Raw genomic sequence first — 22229 nt, 5'->3', positions numbered from 1 at the left:
TCATCTGCAAGTGCTTGGAATGGAATGGAAGGAAACAGGAATGAAATATCTTGGAATGTCTTTATCCCTGCCTGCTTTCTGCCCATCTCTGCTTAGATTACTTTTTAAACTATTCTTAAATCCAGACTTTCAGTTGAGGCAGGTGAAAAATTTGGGAGATGGATCATGGTGAGAGTTGCACAACAATGTGAATGTACTTAGTGCCTCTGAACTGTACTCTTAGATATGGTTAAAAATGTTTATATTATGTGACTTATACCACAGTTAAAAAAAAGATACTGGAAAACTTCATTACCCTTGCAAAATAAGCCAATCATGCTCTCCACCTAGGAGAGGGCCTACACCAAGTAGGTGCTCATTAAATGTTTGCTGCGTTATTGAATGCTCAACAAGTCTTCCTTCCGAGACAGTCTTTCATCCTTCTCTCCTGCTACTCCTGTATTCCTTATCGTGTGGTTAGCCGTGGGTTTCTGTGTTCCCCAGCCGCACTTCTCAGCCTAGGTGTCAAAACACACTGGCTTGTTTTATCTGCCAGGAGGTGCACTGCAAGTAATTTGTTAGCGATAATAAAGCATCAAGTCAGGGAAGGTTTTATTTGTGAAATAGAGAAGATTTAAAAGAGCGCTTATCATAATGTCCTTTTACTGGCCTTTCAGTTTGCTTCCTTAGTGGGAAAGCAAGGAGTCAGAGGTGGATTACAGAGAACTCTGTGCAACCCCAGGGACTGTAGCCCACCAGGCTCCTCTGCCCATGGGAATTTTTCTGGCAAGAATACTGGCGTGGGTTGCCATTTCCTCCTCGAAGGGATCTTCCCAACCCAGGGACCGAGGGCACCGTATATAACCCCTGTGAAGGCAGTGGGTATGTTTTGAATAGGTAACTTTCATCCAAGCACCCTAATTTGTGGGGGAAACAAGTATGAGATTCACAGTTAGAACATTCATTCACTGTGGAATAGTTGGCCAGATCTTCAGCTTTCTCCTCCCCAGACTTCATATTCACAGATCTGTCTAGTGACTGGACACTCAGACACTCCTGAAGAGCATTTTAATTGGCTGCGTGGGCCTCCGAGGACCTGCCCCCATTAACATGAGAGTGATTCCGGAAAGTTGCCCAAACATTGCAAATGCAGCCGTGTCCTAACAACACAGTGCTGGGACCTCTGAACCGTGTCTCTCTCCATAGCCTCGGCTATTTCAAAGAGATCATTAACAAGGTGGAATTGGGTGCCCCCAGGGTCACCGCACAATATACATTGTTACTGTCTTTTAATGGACTTTTCCCAGACACGGTGATTCTTAAACTGCAGTGTCGGCAGCTGCTAAAACCAGGCTGAGCCCTGCCGTCTGCAAGGAGAGCCGGCCTGCCAGTCCTGCCAGAGACGATCTGAGCTTGGGCAGATGGATCGGGCTGGGAGAGGGGAAGGAGGGGAAGTGGGCTTCAGGGGAGGGGGGTGGGGCACGAGTCAAGAAGCGAGGCAGCCCTTGGAGGTCCTTGTTATTGATTTAGCGTGAGGACTTAAAGTGGCAGGTAAGCAGGTGGCTGGGGGCTGGCGGGCGGGGAAGACAGGTGTAGGCAATCGTGGGCAGTGATTAGCCGGGGTGCTGCAGATGTGGCCGGGGGTGTCAGCTGGTGGTGATTAGCGTGGGCGCTTCTGAGGGGCGTGGCATCAGATGGTGGTTTCGGAGTCCAGATGTGAGAGGCCGATGGGCCCCCTTCCCCGCTTCCAACCCCTTGCTGGTCTTTCCCCTTTCCTGAGCAGGCGCATTCACCTCCACCCTCTCCTACCGTCCCCTCCACGTGTCTCCTTCCGCACATTCCTCTCCCAGGGAAGGGCATGGATTCGCAGATTGCGCTCCCCCCATTCTTCAGTCTCTTAGCCAATTTCTGAGATGATCACACAGACCGAGCACCTTCAGACACCAGGCAAGACAAAACCTGCAGGATCCGTAAGTGTGATCCTGCTCATTCATGTGAGAAAGGTACCTGGTTCCAGAGGGTGTTTATAGCATTCTGTCAACTTTTCTTGCCCTCCCTTTTAAAACCTGCCTAAAATTTTTATAAATAAAGATTTGTATTGGAGTCAAATACACACAGAGAGTAGACATACTAGTGTTAACTCTCCCACCCAGATGAAGTATTAGAAAATTCACAGCACTCCAGAAGCTTTCCTTAGTCCCCATTCTAGTCATTAATACCCTGCTTCCTCTCCAAAAGGGACCTCCTGTCTGTAATCACTATAGATTCATTGCGATTGTTTTGTGTAACTAGGCTGATGATGATTTTGTGTAACTAGGCTCACACACAAGGCTTTATGTTTTATTTGTTCAATAACATGTTGGCACGCAGTTTGTTATTTTTCATTGTCGTATACTATTCCACTGCATGAGTAATTCACAATAATCGGTTTCACTGATAATAGACATTTGGGTTAGTTCCATATTTTGATTACTGTGGAGAATGCTATTCTAATTATTTTAGCAGGGATTGTGCTGTATAATGTGTGCATTTCTATATATTTGGGAATGGAATTATTAGAATTACAGGGTGGCTATGTTTAATTAGAGTCAAAACAGTTTAGTAGAAATGGTTTTGTAAAACAACTATGTCATGCCACAGCTCTGAGGTCACGAGACTAGCCTGCCCACACCACAGAGGCTGGGAGCTCTTGGTAAATTAGCCACAGTCACGGCTGCCTGTCCTTCACGTTCTGTTGGACTACTTTCCTGGTCACTCATGTCAGCTTTTGGTGCCCTACATCCAGCCTCTCTATGTCTTGGTTCTTATGAGCTCTGTTTCCCGGTAACCGTTTCAGGTCTTCCTTTCAGTGATCCCTTTGGATATGCTTCTGTAACTTACTGACCAGTTCTTCTTCCCAATTAAACTCTTGACTGCATTTCCACCCCCATCCCCTGGAGCTCTGCCTTGGGCTTCCCAGAACTCATCCAGGCCAGCCCCAGCTTCTGGCCTGTGTATTAGAGAAGGTAAGGTGATCAGAGGTAGAGTTTGTCATCCTGAGAAGAGAAGCAAGTGGACTGTAAGACAGGTAAATCAATGAGATTGGCATTTTCCATTATTAATGGGCCTGATTTGTCTTGGGTTAGTGGCTATTTCCAAAACTTCAGGAGGCCCAGTCCTTTGAGCTTCACCGAATCCTAACTACACTTGTCTGATATGGTGTGCGTGTCTGTGTGTCTCTCTGTGTGTCTGTCTCCCAGAATCTGTTATTTCCATGTCTGCAGCAGAGTGTTGTGCACCCAGAGGCGGATGCGATGAAGCCCTGTCACATGGCTGGTGGTGTGTGGTGAGTCAGCTGGGCTCCTCGCTAGATTGCAAGGAACAGGAACCACGGTACTTGGCAACTTGGGCTGTGTCCGCATGATTGGAAACAATCTGTAAAGTGAGTCAGATCCGTTGAGAAAACAATTAAGTCAGTGGGAAAAGAAAATCAGTGAAACTGGTGATTTGGCAAGGTGGAAAAGAAAGCAGCCCGTTATTTGGCTACATGTTTCGCTCTCCAGCTGGTCATTGTGTCACTGAAGCTGGGCTTGCCCACACAGAGGCTTTCAGCAATTCCATCCACGTGCTGTCTACACAGCTTTAAGACTCCGCAGCAAGACACTCAATAGAATCAAATCATCAACTCTCCCCCTCACTAGTCAGCGTGTGCTCTGTGTGAGCCCCATAGGAAATGATGGTAGACAGGAGAGACAGGACTTTGGGGGGACCAGACCACTTCTGTTAATTTCCAAGTCTGGGGAGCATCTTGGATACTATCTGCTGTCGAGAGGTGGGAGGCAGAGACAGCTGTCAGAAAGAGTTCAAAGCTGTGAAATCCAGAGGTAATCCTCCAAAATCATGTTGACCCTAAGTTTTGTTTTCATCTGAGACTGTTGAGTGACCCCAAATAAACAAACTGATTCTAGCCTTTTGGAGATCATGAACCCAACTCCCAGATTTTAAAGATGAGACAAGGGAGGCCAGGAAGGTAGGAGGACACGCCCAGAATTATATGGGTAGAAAGCGTGTTTTTATTTGCCTAAATTCTACTGTGCTCTGCTGTCTCCAGTGGGTGCTGGTGAACTGGGACAGCTGGATACAATGGAGGAATTTGTGATGGGGATATTCAGAAGGAACGGGCTGTGAAGGAGAATTCTCTACTGAGAACTGGGGAGCTGCTCCTCTCCTTTTCTGGGCACCTTCCCTGTGTCCCAGGTGCTCATGACCTGCCACAGTTCTCATCAATCTCCAAAGAACAGCAGTGTCCCCAAGCAGGGGGACGTGGGCGATGTGGCTTTGGCTGGAGCATATTTATGACCTGAAGTGTGCTCTAATTGTGCAGACATTCCCATAAATGTTATTTTCTTAAGTTGAGCTACAGTAAATCTGTCATCTCCATAAGTAACGCCACAGTGAACCTGTAGGTAAGCTCAGAACACTGCCGTGAGCCATGCTGAGCTATTAGCTTCCTTGCTCGACGTTGTTATCTGTACAGTCACAGCCTCTCAGGGGCACCACTCAGGCGCCAGGTTTATGGAATTTGGCTCCCCACAGGTGTGCTTAGCTCCCAAACACAACAGGAATTGTTACAAAAGATGGAGGCAGGAAGACTAGAGGACCCTAGAAGTGGACTCCTTCTAACCTCTTTAGAAACAGCTTGGGGCCAGTGTGTTGAGAGCTGGAACGGGGAATGAAGAGTCTTGGCTTCTGTTCTGACTCTTACAAACTGTTCGGCCTAAGGAAAATCACTTAGTGTGTTTGGCCTCACTCTTGCCGTCTTTAAAATGGTGGCATGCATGCATGGCCACCTGCGTGCCCCTCCAGGTAAACATGGCAGTCTGCAGGTTGGGATGTTGAGCCCTTAGGATGAAAGCCATGACTATTAAGTATATTCTACCAATTGGTCTGATATCTTATGGCCATTTTGCAAGGTGCAGCACCACCTGCTGAGGGGCCATAATCTACCATCTCCTTTTTCTGGGAAAAGTGAGAAAAGAAGGTTTAATGATAGCTCTCACTCAAGAGAAACGGCAAACAAATTGATATCTACATGCATTGTTGATGAACCTGGATGACTCACTATCTATTTGTGATGTAGAAGCCGGACTATTGTAAACACAGCACTTCTTAATATATTAGGAAGTTTCCAGCACTGACAATATTTAGTAACAGTAAGATTCATCCCTAGTCATTGCACCCCAAAACTGATCATGGACTACCATGTTGGGGGCAGAACTGAGTGTTCAAAGGAAGCTGTCCCTGAAGAGACAAAATTGGGAGTATTTGCTTCAGCATATAGGGTTGAACTCGCTGTTATGCGCTATAGAAAACATTTCATAGTTCCTAGGAAACAAGGCAAACTTTTTTAAGATTTGATTCCATATTCAGCACAGTCTCTCTCCACAGCTTTTGCAGAGCGTCACTGTAAAGTTTTCTCCCATTTTTAAAAATTAACTTGAGAAGAAAATGAACTGAGTTTGGAAAAGGCTGTCAGGGGGTTGTAAGTGAGGGTTTACAGACCCAGGAAAAACGTGCTTGAAGAAAAAGCCCCTCAAACTGGGGTCAGCAGACATTAAATTACAGACATGTCCATGGTTTGTCCAGATTGGTTAGAGCATGTTTCTCTGCAGCAATAAAAAACTAGAGACATTAACAAGCAATGATGTTAGATGGAATTAAGTAGCATTCAAATGATGAGGGAAAATTAAGGAGCTAACCTTCCACCACCAGGGCAGTTCACCCAGTCAGTAAAAATAACAATCCTGTCTTTCCTGCCATCCCTGCCATCAATGGGAGGAAGTAATTCAGATGGTCCAGTGTCCAATGGCGCCATATGCCCTTGTGCAGCTGTCCTTTCAGGACCCTCCTGTTGGTTTTGGGTGACTAACTGGCCAGCTCGGTGCAATATATTTTGAGCCTGCCTCTTGCCTCTCTTGGTGGTTCCTGACGCGCCCTGAGGCAGGCACTGCCATATATCATCGCCTTTCTGCAAGCGTGCCACCCAGACACCGCCCGTAGGATTGTAAACAGAAGGATTCACAAACTGGTGGCAGACGCTGAAAGCAGTGCAGTTCGCGACCCTAAGCACGACGCCAGGATTCTAAATGGGCTGTTGCAACAACAAAGCTGCCTGAAGATTCTAAAATACAGTTGTGTCAACTGGGCATTTGTAAGGTGGCATAACCTGTAACCGACAAGCACACCTGTGGCGATTTTTTGCTGGGCACAGCATCCTTACGCTCTACTGGGCCTCCTGTCATGTGGCCATCATTTATTTGCATCCACAGGCATGGGGCAGGGATTCTGCAGAAGGAACTCCAGAGTGGTGTCTGATTCCCATGAGGCTTTGCAGCCAGCTTTAATGAAGTGATTTCCAATATTCAGTTTCTGAGAATTCTGACCATGGTATGTAGACCATGGCACACCTTAACAACAATAATATCATCTCACAGTTTCATCAGCATTCAACAGTTTAGAAATTTAATCCCTGTGAGATGGGTGGTCTCTTCTCCATTCTGTTGACAGCTCAGTGTAGTGGAAAGAGCTCTGAAGCCAGACAGACTTAAGTTCAAATCCTGGCCATGACCCCCTTACCTCCACTAGCTCTCCAACTGCAATTTACTTCATTTCTCCCGGTTTATTTTTTCTTGCCTATAAGATGAAGAATCATCTCTCTGACTTATAAGATGAGGTGTGTGGTAAGAATTAAATAACATATTTAAAGACGCATAGAAGCACTGGATAATCATTAGTTTCTATCCACTTACAGATGAAGAAAATGAGGCTTGAGAGGTTCAGGGAATTGCTCAAAGTAACAGCCAGTAAATGGCAGAACTGAGACTTCATTTATTTTACAAACATTATTGAACACCTACTATATGCCAGTGCCCCAGGCAGAGGAAAGTGGATAAGACATAATTCTGGCTCTTGAACTGTTCACGGTAGAGTGCCAGAGTCTGAAATGCAAATAATCAATTACAATTTAGTGTGATCTGAGAGGCAATGTGTATTGAGGGAATGTCCTGAAGTTATGGGTGCACCCAGGTATCTACACAGGAAATGATTCTGAAGAAGAGCACTCTACAGGGGAAGTGGCAATGGGGTTCAACCTGAAATAGGACTTCAGGAGGTGGATCTGAAGCATGGTGGGGGCAGGCTGGACATGCAAGAACAGGCAAGAGGGGAGAGGGAGGTTCTCGGGAGGTAAAAGAACTGGAGGGGCTCACAAGGAATGCTGAAAAGCATGGATCTTTGTCTAGTCAACACTCCAGTGAAGCCACAGGCTGATTTTACATAAAGAACCGGTGTGGTCAGATTTGCATTTTTGAAACCAGGGCAGCAGTGTGGAAGATTGACTGGAGGAGAGAGAATGGAGCAGTAGTTCAATGAGAGATAATGAGGCTGTGAACTAAGAAAGTGGCAGAGCAGACAATTTGGAGAGATGTAGAGGAGGGGCAATTGATTAGATGTCGAGGCGGGAGAGGAAGAGAGGAGTCAAGAAGGGCTCCCAGGTCATTAGCCTGGATGACTGGGTGAATGGGAGTGTCCCTACTGACACAGGGGGAGGAGAGTGAATTTGAAGGGACAATAGTGGGTTCATTTGGATACGTTGGTTCTGAGAGACATGTGGACAGTGTCTAGGAGGAGGTGGACAGTGTCTAGGAGGAGATGTACAGTGGAGAGTTCAAAACATGAGTCGGGAACCTGGGAGGTGACTGAGGGTGCGATGCATGAATCAGCGGTTACATCGGCTTTTATTTGATGGTCAAATCTGAACTTACACTAAGATGACAGAACAGGAAGAAAAAAAAGGGTCATGAAGAACTCTAGAAAATACCAAAATGTAAGTGCTAGAGTGAGGACTGTCAGAAAGACGGAGGTACCAGGAGAACGCGAGATTTAAAGGGCCAAGGGAGACAAGTGCTTTGTGATGCTAAAAATAGGGGAAGGAACCATATTCTACCAAGAGTCAGAGAAGACAGAGACAAAAACTCATATCGTATTTGGCAATAGAGGGTCATTGTGGCAATTTAGTTTTAGGTAAGGTTGTTAAAAAAGAAATATTCAACTTTTTTCTTTTTTTAAAAAAACTGTAACTCAGAGTAAGAAGAATATCTTATACTGTAACCTGGGACAAAAGTTTCATGAACAATACTCACTTTCTGATTTTTCATTCTTTTATCGATCTTATCCATCCCACCCCATTCCATTCTGAATGCTGCTTTATTGTTGTTAGGTCACTAAGTTGTGTCTGATTCTTTACAACCCCATGGACTGCAGCATACCAGGCTCCCCTGTCCTTCACCATCTCCCAGAGTTTGCTCAGATTCATGTCCATTTAGTCAGTGATGCTATCTAACCAAGTCGTCCTCTGCCACCCCCTTTCCCTGCCCTTAGTCTTCCTCAGAATCAGGGTCTTTTCCAAGGAGTCAGCTCTTAGTATCAGGTGCCCAAAGTATTGGGGCTTTAGCTTCAGCATCAGTTCTTCCAGTGAATATTAGGGTTGATTTCCTTTAGGATTGACTGGTTTGGTCTCCTTGCAGTTCAATGGGCTGTTTGGTTCGCACTAAATTTATTTGCTGACTAAGTAATGGTTTGCAAGCTGTGGTTTGAAAAAGTGTTGGTTTGGAATTCCCTGGCAGTCCAGTGGTAGGACTCCATGCTTTCACTACCAGAACCACAATGGATCCCTGGTTGGGGAACTAAGATCTTGAAAAAGCACTGGTTTATGTAAATACAATTTTCCCACAAGAAAATCATGTGAAATGTGAGATAGAGGAAGGAACACTGGATTTTGAGTGAAGACACCTAATTCATGGCATGACTCAGTGACTTACTGGCTGTATGACCTTCAGTTCAGTTCAGTTCAGTCGCTCAGTCGTGTCCGACCCTTTGCGACCCCATGAATCACAGCACGCCAGGCCTCCCTGTCTATCACCAACTCCCAGAGTTCACCCAGACTCACGTCCATCGAGTCAGTGATGCCATCCAGCCATCTCATCCTCTGTCGTCCCCTTCTCCTCCTGCCCCCAATCCCTCCCAGCATCAGAGTCTTTTCCGATGAGTCAACTCTTCGCATGAGGTGGTCAAAGTACTAGAGTTTCAGCTTTAGCATCATTCCTTCCAAAGAAATCCCAGGGCTGATCTCCTTCAGAATGGACTGGTTGGATCTCCTTGCAGTCCAAGGGACTCTCATGCCCATTAACCTCTTCCCATCTCTTTTTATTATCTGTAAAATTCAAACAATACATCGGCAGCAAAGGGATCTTCTGGGGATCAAACCAGATAAAATGTGTGAATGCAAAAACAGTATGTCTAGAATAGTCCTGGTCAATCTAGGACTTATTTTGGTCCCAAGCAAAGAAAGAGCAGAATGGCGCCTTCTGTGTCCCACTTGGTTTGGGCTCTCTTATCTGAATCCTGGAGCCAGAACATACCAAGAACCAAAATGGAACAAAAATCTGATCACATAGAATTGATGTTGTCACCATAACACTTATAAAACACTCTTGTTCCAATACTATTATAGCCATCTTGGTTTTCTGATTCATACCCAGAGTCCTCTCTTATAAGGACTTTCAATAAAGTCTGTTGGGAAAAGAGCCAAACCAGGCAGGTTTTCTCACCATAGTGTGAAATGACAGCAGACAGGCTGCAGGAAAACATAGAAAATGGGATCCTTCAATACAGGCAGTAATCCACATGAACTTCAGTAGGGCTGGTAGTATCACTGTATTAAGGCATAATATAATCATTGCTTTTTATGATTCATTTGACCAACTGCTACACTTGATTACCTAATATATGTACCAACTTAGGTACAAGGAAGACAAAGATGACCAAAGTATGGTTCCTGACCTCAAAAAGTGTACAAACAAATGGATTAGCAGACATACAAATAGATAATTTTCAATTAAGTGGTACATCTAACAGAGATTTGGATCTGGGCATGACAAGATATGAACAAACTAGGTGAGAAAAGAAAAGCAGCCAGCCTGATATGGAGTCCTTAACGGTCATCTATGGACGGAGGTTTGGAACATTGTACAGGAGGCAGTGATCAAAACCATCCCCAAGAAAAATAAATGCAAAAAGGCAAAATAGTTGTCTGAGGAGGCCTTACAAATAGCTGCCATTTCCTTCTCTAATGCATGAAAGTGAAAAGTGAAAGTGAAGTCACTCAGTCGTGTCCGACTCTTAGCAACCCCATGGACTGCAGCCTAACAGGCTCCTCCGTCCATGGGATTTTCCAAGCAAGAGTACTGGAGTGGGGTGCCATTGCCTTCTCCGGAAAAGAAGAGAAGCGAAAGGCAAAGGAGAAAAGGAAAGATATACCCATTTGAATGCAGAGTTCCAAAGAATAGCAAGGAGAGATAAGAAAGCCTTCCTCAGTGATCAATGCTAAGAAATGGAGGGAAAAAAATAGAATGGGAAAGACTAGAGATCTCTTCAAGAAAATTAGAGATACCAAGGGAACATTTGATGCAAAGATGGGCACAATAAAGGACAGAAATGGTATGGACCTAACAGAAGCAGAAGATATTAAGAAGAGGTGGCAAGGATACACAGAAGAACTATACAAAAAAGATCTTAATGACCCAGATAACCATGATGGTGTGATCACTCACTTAGAGCCAGACATCCTGGAATATGAAGTCAAGTGGGCCTTAGGGAGCATCACTACAAACAAAGCTAGTGGAGGTGATGAGATTCCAGTTGAGCTAGTTCATCCTAAAAGATGATGCTATTAAAGTGCTGCACTCAATATGCCAGCCAATTTGGAAAACTCAGCAGTGGCCACAGGACTGAAAAAGGTCAGTTTTCATTCCAATCCCAAAGAAAGGCAATGCCAAAGAATGCTCAAACTACCGCACAGTTGCACTGATCACACGCTAGTAAAGTAATGCTCAAAATTCTCCAAGCTAGGCTTCAGCAATACGTGAACCATGAACTTTCAGATGTTCAGGCTGGATTTAGAAAAGGCAGAGGAACCAGAGATCAAATTGCCAACATCCGCTGGATCATCGAAAAAGCAAGAGAGTTCCAGAAAAACATCTACTTCTGTTTTGTTGACTATGCCAAAGTCTTTGACCATGTGGATCACCACAAACTGTGGAAAATTCTGAAAGACATGGGAATACCAGACCACCTGACCTGCCTCTTGAGAAATCTGTATGCAGGTCAAGAAGCAACCTGGACATGGAACAGCAGGCTGGCTCCAAATCTGGAAAGGAGTACATCAAGGCTGTATATTGTCACCCTGCTTATTTAACTTATATGCAGAGTACATCATGAGAAATGCTGGACTGGATGAAGCACAAGTTGGAATCAAGATTCCCGGGAGAAATGTCAATAACCTCAGATATGCAGATGACACCACCCTTATGGCAGAAAGTGAAGAAGAACTAAAGAGCCTCTTGATGGAAGTGAAAGAGGAGAGTGAAAAAGTTGGCTTAAAACTCAACATTCAGAAAACTAAGATCATGATATCTGGTCCCATCACTTCATGCAAAATAGATGGGGAAACAATGGAAACAGTGACAGACTTTATTTCTTTGGGCTCAAAAATCACTGCAGATGGTGACTGCAGCCATGAAATTAAAAGATGCTTGCTCCTTGGAAGAAAAGTTATGACCAACCTAGACAGCATATTAAAAAGCAGAGACATTACTTTGCCAAAAAAGGTCCGTCTATTCAAAGTTATGGTTTTTCCAGTAGTCATGTATGGATGTGAGAGTTGGACTATAAAGAAAGCTGAGCACTGGAGAATTGATGCTTTTGAACTGTGGTGTTGGAGAAGATGCTTGAGAATCCCTTGGACTGCAAGGAGATCCAACCAGGCCATCCAAAAGGAAATCAGTCCTGACTATTCATTGGAAGGACTGATGCTGAAGCTGAAACTCCAGTACTTTGGCCACCTGATGTGAAGAACTGACTCATCTGAAAAGACCCTGATGCTGGGAAAGATTGAAGGCAGGAGGAGAAGCAGACAACAGAGGATGAGATGGTTGGATGGCATCACCAACTCATGAGTTTGAGTAAGCCTCAGGAGTTGGTGATGGACAGTTAGGCCTGGCATGCTTCAGTCCATGGGGCTGCAATGAGTTGGACATGACTGAGCGACTGAACTGACATGAAAGGTCATCTTGACCAAGATGAGTCTTGAAGTAAGAGACTTCATTTCCCTTTTGGGAAATGAAGAACGAAATGGAAAATGAGAACGAACTTTTCTGAAAGGCAGAAGTCTGAGAAAGGCATGAAAGTGTGAAAACTTTTATGTGTGCACAATATTTCTAGAGCATAAAAAAGGGCTAGTACAACCCAGACAATAGAGGCAAGTATGGTCCACATCCTTGTGCTAACCTTATAGAGGTTAGGGTGCTTAGAGTACATTGCATTTGGTCTGGAAGCCTCTGATGAGGACTGATTGTTCTGACAGCTATATGGAGGGGATGATAAGAGTAGGACACTCAGGGATAATTGCAGTGATACAGGACAGGCATGTAAAAGCACCTGAACAAGAGAAGCAGTGTTAGAAATGGAAAAGGAGAGTTTTATTTGAGAAATATTTTGGATACTGTATTTATATGTGGGGGTTGAGCTTAAGTAATAAATGTTCTACTTCAGAAACAAAAAAGTGAATAAAACTGCTCCATCCTGCCCAATAATATTGTCATCCTCGGGTTCAGTGTCTAGTATGGAAAAATTAAGATATATCTACAGACACTGTAATGTGAAGTAGGAGATGCTAAGTGTTGAAAGAGAGGCACAGATACCTAGCTACAGGAATCAGAGGGAAGAGACAAAAGTTCCACCTGGGTGATGCAAGGAAGACTTCATGGAAGAAGTGGCATTCAAGATAGGCTTTGAAAATGGATAAGATTTTGCCACAAATTGGTAAGAGGAAAGGGCATTTCTAGTTGAAAGAGCATCCTGAGCAGTGACTTAGGTGGGAGAGGGTCTAGGCTAAAAACACAGGCTCTGGAGTCACACAGGCTTGGGCTCAAACCTCAGTTCTGTCACATTTTAATCAAATAATTAAGGGCAATCTATTTTGTTTCTTTGAGCCTCTGCTCCTTGTTTGTAAAATAGTTTATTTCTTTACCTTCCAGAGTTGTGAGATTTAATGAGATAACATATTTAGTTGGACTCAATACAAGTGATCAATACAGTTAGCTGTTATCCTATTAGTAAGACAAAGTAACAGGGAGTGAGACTTGAGGCAGGATTTGCCATGTAAAGGAAATGCATATGGTGCAGAACAAAATGGAGAGAATGAAGGTAGGGCAGAGTCTGGGTGGAATTGTGGACGGTCTTGAGTGATAGATTTAGGGCATTTGAACTTTTCTGAGATGGCAATGTTTTTCTTGTTGCTCAGTCTCTAAGTTGTGTCTGACTCTTTTCAACCCTATGGATTGCAGCACAACAGACTTTCCTGTCCTTCACGATCTCCCAGAGTTTTCTCAGATTCACGTCCACTGAGCGGGTGATGCTGTCTAACCATCTTATCCTCTGCTGCCCCTTCTCCATGTGCCTTCAATCTTTCCCAGAATTAGAGTCTTTTCAAATGTGTTGGCTCTTCACATCATGTGGCCAGAGTATTGGAGTATCAGCATCAGTCCTTCCAATGAATATTGAGGGTTGATTTTCTTTAGGATTGACTGGTTTGATCTCCTTGCAGTCCAAGGGACTCTCAAGAGTCTTCTCCAGCACCACAGTTCTGGGTTTAGGCAATAGGGAGCCACAGAAAATGTATGAATAGGGTGAGGAGTTGAGCTGTGTTAATTGAGATTAACAGTACTCTTGCCTGGAAAATCCCATGGACGGAGGAGCCTGGTAGGCTGCAGTCCATGAGGTCGCTAGGAGTCGGACACGATTGAGCGACTTCACTTTCACTTTTCACTTTCATGCATTGGAGAAGGAAATGGCAACCCACTCCAGTGTTCTTGCCTGGAGAATCCCGGGGACGGGTGAGCCTGGTGGGCTGCCATCTGGGGTCGCACAGTCGGACACGACTGAAGCGACTTAGCAGCATACTGAAGATGGTTTGGAGAAATGAGAAACTGATAGCATGAAGATTGTTTATGAAATTATTACAAGAGTTCAAAAGAGAGGTAATGAAAGCCTGAATCTGTATAGCATTAGTAAGCATGAATAAATGATCTTGAACATGAGAGAAGTTGCTAAGGGGAAATCAGGAGAACTCTCAAAGCTACCCAAGTTTCCAACTGTGGTACCTGAAATGAGCACCCATAAGTATTAATATAATAACAAATACTAAGAAGATGCTGATGCTGAAGCTCCAATACTTTGGCCACCTGGTGCAAAGAGCCAACTCATTGAAAGAGACCCTGATCCTGGGAAAGACTGAAGGCAAAAGGAGAAGGGGTGGCAGAGGATGAGATGGTTAGATAGCATCACCAACGCAATGGATTTTTTGAGCAAACTCCAGGAAATAGTGAAGGACCGTAGCCTGGTGTGCTGCAGTGCACGGGGTCACAAAGAGTCAGACACAACTTAACAACAACAAATTAAGACAATAAGAGGAGAAGTATCCCAGGAGTTATAGGAGTCAGAAAATAAAGCAAAATGGTGGCTTCAGTTCCGGAGATTGTATATGACCCCAGTATCTACTCTATTCTCTGTTGTGCAGTTAGAGACTTCATTTCCCATCCTACCTTGCAACTGGGTATTGCCATGTGATTAAGTTTTGACTGATGAGTTCTGAACAGAGCGATGTGTATCTCTTCCAGATCATTCCCTCTTAAAAATACGCTTGCCTTCCATTCTTTAGTCCTGTTCCTGAAGGTCTGTATAGAAACACAGTCACGAGGAGCCAGCTTCCGCTATGCAGGCGAGGGCACCACCAAAACATTACGTCAAAACAACACGAGGCCCCACCAGAACTGCTTCTCTCCTCCCAGACCCCTACCAGCTCAGACTTGCACGTAAGTGAGAAATAAACCTTCCACATTGTTTAGACTACTGTTACAGTTCCGGTTAAAACCACTGAGACCGTCTCCTAACTGTCGAGAGATCATGAGCTAGAGGAGAAGGGGGGTGGAGATGGTCAGAAGAGAGTTGAGACTGAGGCATGGTAGCCATAGAGATAGGGCTAGGGGTGAATACTGATGTAGGAGTCCTGTGAATAATGTTCATAACTGAAGCCATCTAGGGAACACTGGAGAGAAAGAGAGGTGAGGACCACAGAAGGCCCGAAGAATACAACGACTGGGGTGGGGGAAGAGAGAAAAGGGAACAGAGACTGGGACTGAAATTGAGACAGATTTGGAATGGTGATGAGTTCAGAAGGAAGAAGAGAAAGCAAAAGAGAATAATGGCAAGGCAATTGGGAGAAATTTTCTTTTTTTTTTTCCATAGTAAAAGGGCTAAGCATGTCAAATTCTGCAGAGAGGTCAAGGAGGGTAAGAACTGAACATATTTGGAGAGGGAGGGATTAGAGTGTACTTAGAATAGGAAATGACCAAGAAAAAGTCAAATCATGTTCAAAATAATGTGTTTAAGAAGGCAGGGAACTTTATAATAAAATTTAAAGAGTTCAATGTAAAATTAATTTTTGATAAGTGCAAGGCAAATAATATATGTAGGAACTTCCCCCTCTGGGAAGTAGAACTTAATCCTCCCCACCCCTCAGTCTAGGCTAGATTTAGTGTCTGGTTTCCAAAGAATAGAATGCAGAAAGGGGGAAAAAAAAATAGTAACTTTAGAATGGAGAAACTTGACAAATACCATCCACCTTACCCAAGCGATCAAGGTCAGTGATGCTAGCAATAAGTCACACGGATATAATGTACCCCCTGTATGATGTGATGAGAAGGGCAATTCCACTCTGTGGTGGTCTTTCCCAAAACCCAGACCCCAACCAAAATGTGAGGAAAACATCAGAGCAACTCAAATTGAGAGACATTCTACAAAATACCTGACCAGTACCCTTCAAAACTGTCAAGGTCATGAAGTACCATCACAGAACAGCAACGCAGGAGATGTGAGACTCAGTGCAATGTGGGATCCAGCGTAGAATCTTGGAACAGAAAAAAAGGACATTAATGGAAAAACTGGTGAAATCCTAATAAAGCCTGGAGTTTAATTAACAGTACTATGCCGTGTTAATTTCTTTGTTTTGACAAATAGGCCACAGTTACATAAGATGGTAAAATATAGGGGAACTGAATGATATATAATACTCTCTTTACATTGTAAATTCCTGTAAATCTAAAATTATTCCAATATAAAAAGCCTATTTTTTTTTTTAATTGGAAGGCAAGAGCAGAAATTGGGGATGGTTCTTACAAGGACTAGGCAAGTTTGAAATATAGAGCATCTGGTCCCCCACCGCCTTACCCTTACCCCTCCCTCCCCCCACTAAATTTTTTTTTTCCATTAGTCCATTATTAGAGTACAATGGAGTGTTCAATTTCACACTGTGTGTGGCATTCCATGCCAACTAGAATAGTTAATGCAACTTTACATTTATGACTCTGCTTGGGTGTGAATTATTGTGTTTATGAAAATCTCCATATTAATGTCTGATTGTAAATCATTCTGCCGACTCCCTTTATTAATAGCTCAATTCCCACGACTCGCTGCTGCAAGCCATTCAGATTACTGCAACCGCACAGGAAAGGGGCTGCTTCCCATTTGGTTGCCATTAAATTCCAACCACCTTGGGCTTTGCTCTAAAGCCCCTGTTCTCTAAATTGCCCAAGCCAGGTACTTTGACTGTTTCTTTGTTGGTGAGGAGCTTCTCTGAGGAGTAGCATTTATGACTCTCTGTCCACACATTGCCTGCTTTGTAGAAATACCTGCTGGAAAGTGATTCTGGCATGGATTCTGGAGTTGGCTCAAGCCCTGACTCTGTCCCGTATTGGCCACATGATCTTGGTAAGTTATTTAGTCTCTCTCTGGGCTTCAGTTTCTTCATCTAAAGTGGGAATCATAACACGTATTTTCTCAAGATGGTATGACAGTTAAACAAGACAGTGTTCCTAGAGGTGGTATGGCTCCTGGCACATAGGAAGCCCTCAGTGGTCTTTTTGTGATGGTAGTTTACTAACAATAATGATAACATTAATAGTGGATATAGATGAAAGAATTTTAGGCTGAGGTACAGTTTCAGTTTCTCTATAAATGAGAGTGCTGATCTTGGAAAAGTCACTTCATATCTCTGGCTCTCAGATTTCCCATATGTAAAATGAAGACTCTGTACTTCTTAAGAATCTCTCCCAGGGCTAGTTTTATATACCCTATGCAGAGAACAAGTAGTCACCCCTAAAATGTGTATCTATTTTTATTCCTTTTTCCATCCTCTCCAGCCCAGCCCCTTCTCCTTGGGTCAGAAAGTGCCTCAACTGGAGCTTACAGAATATTCAGAAAGGGGCCAGCCTTGGCTTGGCTTTTTTACGCTTCTGCACATGACAGCTCGCATTAGACCCCCTACCCCAGCCCCCTTACTGGCAGGAGGGGAAATATGAAATCTCAGCAGGCGAGGAGGTTTTCTATGCTTCTGTAAATCATTAAAGTGGCCAATATTTTCCTTTGCTGCACCTCTCTCACCTCACAATATTTTTTTTTCCTGCAGTGAAATCCATTCCCCCAGCCTGGAAATGTGGGCACTTTATAGAAAATCTTTAGCTTGTACCAGCACAAATGGATGGGTCTTATTTCCTGTCTGCAGTTCATGGTGTTGCAAAGGCATTGCCAAAAACTATTGACTGAGACATAAAAGCAAAAAATGGATGGACATGAACGTGGCCTCGTTCACATGTACATTTACAAACACACAGACACGAACATGATCATGTCTACACTTACAGGAAGAGACTCCGCAAAGGGACCTTCTAATTCATAGCCTTACTTCCTGCCCCTGCCCGTGCCTAGTACCTGCCTTAGATCTGGAGGAGAGGTAGAGAGGAGGTTAGACCAGGGGATAGGATCTGAGGGACTGGGAAAGATCCCCAGTAGGTCTCCCTGATCTCTGTGTCATGATGCTGGAAACAGCATTCTTAAAGATCCATCCATGATGTCCTTTGAAAAATAGAAGACTTCCCTGGTGGTCTGGTGGTTAAGAATCTGCCTGCCAATGCACGGGACACAGGTTCAATTTCTGGTCCAGAAAGATCACAGGGCAACTAAGCCCATGCACACAATGATTCAACCCACACTCCCTAGAGCCCATGTTCTGCAACAAGAGAAGCTACGCAATGAGAAGCCCAGGCACTACAACTAGAGAGCAGCCCGCACGCGCCACAACGAGAGGAAGCCTGCACACAGCAACGAAGACCCAGCATGGCCAAAAGTAAATACATAAATAAAATTAAAAAAAAATAGAAATTTACATTCTGAATCTTTCCGGAATTCCATTTTTCTAATATGATACTTCCGAAAAGCTATTGTACTTTTCCTCATTTTACAGATGATGAAACTGAGCTCCAGGGGGATGAGGTGATTCATTCAGTATCACCCAGTCAGGAAGTGGGGCAGCTGAGACTCGAGCACAAGTGCTTGAATTCAGTTCCAACGTGTCTTCTGTTCTAGCACATTCTATTCTAGCTCAGGATTCTGAAATAGAGGGGTAATCAACCTTTCTATTTCAGGATCTTATCTTCTTTCTGATCAGAAGGTGCCTAATATGTGGGAGAAAAGGCAGTGGGGCCTGAGAAGCAGAGAGGAGGAGTCATAGATATATTGGTGGAACACACATTCTATCTGCAGAGCCCAGTGGAGTCCTCAGGCTTGTCTGCCCAGCACTGTGCAGTCTGCCTGAACACCTACTGACTCCCTGTGTGAACGACGGGTGCCCCATTTTCTTAGCTTTGCAAGGGGGGTGAAAATCCTGGTTTCACTAAGGTACCTGAGGATTTCTGAGGCATGTCCACATTTGAGTAAAATACACAGATTTTTTTAGCAATTAGAATGCAGCATAGGGCAAACGTTTCAAACACACCTGAAGTCTTTTTTACTCATTATATTTTCTTATTAAAGAATCATTGAGGTACATGATTTCTATACATACTGACTGCTCTACACTTAAAAAGCCAACCAGCCTATTCAGGTACCTGGCTACCTTGTGCTCATGTGATGCAGTTGGGAACAGGAGGTAAATAAAAGATCTTACTGAAAACCAGGGGGGGGAAAAGAGAGAAGCATTTAATTACTACATCCTTCCTTCCTTCCTTCTTCCTCCTTCCCTCCTTTCTCCCATTTTTTCTTCCCCCCTTCAAACACTCCTTCCTTGCCTCTCTTTGCACTATTTGGTAGCTTCAACCCCAAGTAACCTGAATTAATTCATTTGAGGAGCCTGAATTGTCCAATTGTCCCTTGACCCTCACCCACCTCCCCTTCCTCCAGAGCAAGTACCATGGGTGATGTCTTCCGTGGGGCCGAAGGCATCTGCTTGCTGTGCTTAGCCTGCTGTCAGGGAGGCCTTCTGCCCCAGTTCAGCAGGACCAACAATGGCTCCCTGGCTTGCTCGCACCAGAACTGTGACCTGTCCAGAAAAGGAGCTGTGAGCAGGGTGAGGAAGGCCCCTGGAGAGAGAGGCAGGGCTCAGAGTCAGCACTTCGAGGGGGTGACAAGATTTGCTTTGTGGAGAGGAAGGGGCAGCTCAGCCCCCAGCATTCTGACACCCCCTTATCCGGCCTGGATGCCACCTCAGCCCCCTGCCCTGCAGGGCATCCCTGGTTTAAATGACGTTGATGCTCTCCTGAGACCACCCCCACCCCAAGTCCCATCCTGCTTTCAGAACTTCTCCTGCCCATCGCCTCCCCTTCCTAGGCTACATGGACTCTCAGGAGGTTAGGGAAGAGAGGCTGTTTTCTTTTTGTTCCTTCTTAGATGTTCTGTTTGTTGAGCGAATTGTTTTCTTCCGGGCTCCGAGCTGGCGGCTGACACGGGCTCACCCGCGCTAATTAGCTAAGCCAGCTGGTGCGTTGGGAAGGTTTTTTTCTGGGCTCCTCTGTGTGTGTTGCTTTTTTTAAACATGATCAATACCCTCTCCGGCTGGGCTCCCTCACACACTCCCTATTGTTCTCCTGTTTGCATTGTGCCGGAGTCCTGGTCAAGGACTCAGGGAGCCTCAGAAGACACACTTTTCCCGAGGCTGGCATGCAGCCTGGAGCTGGGGAGATCGCTGGGCAGATGCGGCTCGACCTTCCCTGGCGCCTGCGTCCGCGGCTTGGAGCCAGGGTCAGTAGCAGGAGACAGAGCCCCAGGGGGCCCGAGGGGACCCAGACAGTGGGGTAAAGACGAGAGACTGCTGTGTGTCTCCAAGGCAGATGCCTTTCCCTTGCTGGGCCTCTGCTTCTTTGTTTGTAAAAGGAGGGGTCAGTTTCTAGTTCTGGTGCGAGTATCCTAGCCCTCTGATCTGGTCTCAAAGGAGCATCCTAAGAGACAAACTTTGTTAGCAGGAGGGGTACAGGAAAATGCATTCATAAATAGGACCTCACCTGCTCTTGCTTTATTACTGAAGATGAACAATGCACACCTTTCCCGAGTGGCACCCGCAGAGGCCACACCCAGACAGGGCAGGTGTCCTGCCTGACACCTGACCACCTATAGGTGGTCCTGCCCTCCTCTCAGCCCACTGAGATCCATCTGCTTATTTCACACAAGAAAAAAAAAAGAAGTTTCTCTGATGCCCTCTCTTCTCTCATTGGTACCCAGCTGTAGTCACTGGGGATGCCCCCAGGTGCAGACTGAGAAAACATCTTCAATGTATTTTTGTGTTTTTTATATATATATGTATATATATTCAACATTCAGAAAATGAAGATCATGGCATCCGGTCCCATCACTTCATGGGAAATAGATGGGGAAACAGTGGAAACAGTGTCAGACTTTATTTTTCTGGGCTCCAAAATCACTGCAGATAGTGACTGCAGCCATGAAATTAAAAGACGCTTACTCCTTGGAAGGAAAGTTATGACCAACCTAGATAGCATATTCAAAAGCAGAGACATTACTTTGCCAACAAAGGTTCGTCTAGTCAAGGCTATGGTTTTTCCTGTGGTCATGTATGGATGTGAGAGTTGGACTGTGAAGAAGGCTGAGCGCCAAAGAATTGATGCTTTTGAACTGTGGTGTTGGAGAAGACTCTTGAGAGTCCCTTGGACTGCAAAGAGATCCAACCAGTCCATTCTAAAGGAGATCAACCCTGGGTATTCTTTGGAAGGAATGATGCTAAAGCTGAAACTCCAGTACTTTGGCCACCTCATGCGAAGAGTTGACTCATTGGAAAAGACTCTGATGCTGGGAGGGATTGGGGGCAAGAGGAGAAGGGGACGACAGAGGATGAGATGGCTGGATGGCATCACTGACTCGATGGACGTGAATCTGAGTGAACTCCGGGAGTTGGTGATGGACAGGGAGGCCTGGCGTGCTGTGATTCATGGGGTCGCAAAGAGTCGGACACGACTGAGTGACTGATCTGATATATATATATACACACACACACATGTGAGCTCAGTCACTTTAGTTGTATCCAACTCTTTGCAACCCTATGGACTGTAGCCCACCAGGCTCCTCTGTCCATGGGATTCTCCAGGCAAGAATACTGGACTGAGTAGCCATTCCCTCCTCCAGGGGCTCTTCCAAACCCAGGGATTGAACCCAGGTCTCCCATACTGCAGGCAGATTCTTTACTGCTAAGCCACCGGGGAAGCCCTTATAAACAGATGCTAGTTCAAATTTGGTTCCATTGACAGCTCATTCTAGGGTCTAGATTTTTATAGCTGCCTCCTTCAGATTAACAGCACCTTCTGAAAATCTCTGATGGACATGGTGCTATAGAGATTTTCTCTTTCCTGTCCAAGCAAATGGAAACTATTTTCCTCTCAAAATGAAACTACTTTCTCAATAAAAATGAGATATTTAGTGATAGGAATAATACCTCATTTTTATTGAGAAAGTAGTGTGTGTCAGATACTCTGCTAAGCACATAATGTAAGCTATTTTGTTCATTCATATGGTGTACTTAGGTCATCCTCATTTTACAAAAGCTCAGAGAGGTTAAGGAACTTGTCCCAGGTCACAACAGGTAGTCCGTGGGGGAATCCAGAAATGGGCTGACTCTGAGCCTATTGACCTTTCTGACCTTGGAGCCCCTCCTCTCCTGGATCTGCTCCTGGACCCTCAGTTTCAACATCAAGAGCCTTGACTGCTGAGATAGTCATCACATCTGATGGCAGCATGAAAGGGTGGAGAGGACACTG

The 22229-nt window shown here is 44.8% G+C and overlaps 1 long non-coding RNA gene across 2 annotated transcripts; it reads left to right on the top strand.

Moving 5' to 3' along the window:
• The first annotated feature begins 1685 nt into the window (after positions 1 to 1685).
• Positions 1686 to 18153, top strand: LOC123329814. Of its 2 annotated transcripts, XR_006545400.1 has the most exons (4): positions 1686 to 1949; positions 14795 to 14948; positions 16818 to 16902; positions 17600 to 18153. It is a non-coding gene; the product is annotated as an uncharacterized LOC123329814 (long non-coding RNA). The 2 variants fall into 2 exon arrangements; XR_006545401.1 differs by lacking the exons at positions 16818 to 16902; positions 17600 to 18153 and adding an exon at positions 15877 to 15932.
• The last annotated feature ends 4076 nt before the right edge of the window (positions 18154 to 22229 follow it).

This window comes from Bubalus bubalis, chromosome 16, assembly GCF_019923935.1.
Source record: "Bubalus bubalis isolate 160015118507 breed Murrah chromosome 16, NDDB_SH_1, whole genome shotgun sequence".
Lineage (NCBI taxonomy): Eukaryota > Metazoa > Chordata > Mammalia > Artiodactyla > Bovidae > Bubalus > Bubalus bubalis.
Note: the sequence above shows the minus strand (reverse complement) of the source record. Positions and strands in the feature narration are given on the sequence as shown.